Source organism: Schistocerca gregaria, chromosome 3 (assembly GCF_023897955.1).
Source record: "Schistocerca gregaria isolate iqSchGreg1 chromosome 3, iqSchGreg1.2, whole genome shotgun sequence".
Lineage (NCBI taxonomy): Eukaryota > Metazoa > Arthropoda > Insecta > Orthoptera > Acrididae > Schistocerca > Schistocerca gregaria.
The window spans coordinates 867592255-867593544 of record NC_064922.1 but is presented as its reverse complement, the minus strand read 5'-3'; the positions used below and the strand labels follow the sequence as shown (position 1 = coordinate 867593544).

The window sequence follows — 1290 nt, the reverse complement described above, 5'->3', positions numbered from 1 at the left end:
ACGAAGCAAATATCTTCCGCAGTGGCAAAATGTTACGTGATACCACGTACTTATACGTTTGTGCCTATTACAGCGACATCTATCACAAAGCGAAAAAAGTGATCCAACTAAAACATTCATATTTCTTTACGTACTACACAAATATGTAATGAAATGGGGGTTCCTACTTTTTAAAAAAAAGCAGTTGATATTCGTTTGACCTATGGCACCGCCATCTAGCGGGCCAACCATAGCGCCATGTGGTTTCCCCCTCAAGCTAGACGAGTTTCGTTCTTTGTTGTTTTTCATTTGATGCTCATTTCGTGAGATATTTGGCCCGGTCACTATCAATGGACCACTCTGTATAAAGCTGCAGACATAGTAATCCACGCATATTTATCACGTTGTTGTATATGAATGTGTCACAGCGCTAATCGACTGCTCAACAGAGTCTTTTTTTTTTTTTACCTCAAAATGATAAAGCGTGGTCTGGTTATAGTTCTTTCATGAAACCTTGTTGATCACCATTAGTCATAGCAGATGTCTAGGTAACAACAAGCTTCATGAAACTTCCTGGCAGATTAAAACTGTGTGCCCGACCGAGACTCGAACTCGGGACCTTTGCCTTTCGCGGGCGTGAGTCGTGCTCCGGTAGCTCAGATGGTAGAGCGCTTGCCCCCGAAAGGCAAAGGTCCCGAGTTCGAGTCTCGGTCGGGCACACAGTTTTCATCTGCCAGGAAGTTTCATAACAGCGCACACTCCGCTGCAGAATGAAAATCTCATTCTGAGAACAAGCTCCATCTTCATGGCAACTGTGAATTAATGGCATCTTCTCTACACTTTGACTTGAAGTAAGCTTCATTGCTTTGTGACCCCCTATACTACACGATTTCTTGAATTTGCTTAACCACGCCGAAAAAGACTTTAAATCAGCAATTTTCAAATCAATTACGATTTGGAGGACCCACAATGGTAGATCTTCATCAATAATAGTGCACTGCCTCACGAGCAACTCTACGTAATTCACATCACAAGAAAAGTCTGTAAAGAACCATTGTTCACGTTCACGATACAGGATGACAGCCGAAAACAGTTGCAGGATAAAAATTTATTTTTTTCTTGCAACTGTTTTTGGCTGTCATCCTTTATCGTGAAGAATTTCAACAGTTGCTGTTGCAGCCATGTTTAAAATCTTGAAATATTGTTCACGTTATTTATTCAAGTTTAACGGCTTAAGGTGGCTATTAATTGGGGGGGGGGGGGGGGGGCTTTGTAGCCACCCTGTACAGTAAATATTTCGGATAGTTTTTC

At 41.8% G+C, this 1290-nt stretch overlaps 1 non-coding gene across 1 annotated transcript; it reads left to right on the top strand.

Moving 5' to 3' along the window:
- The first annotated feature begins 623 nt into the window (after positions 1–623).
- Positions 624–698, top strand: Trnas-cga (transfer RNA serine (anticodon CGA)). Its single transcript has one exon. It is a non-coding gene; the product is annotated as a tRNA-Ser (tRNA).
- Positions 699–1290: the final 592 nt, after the last annotated feature.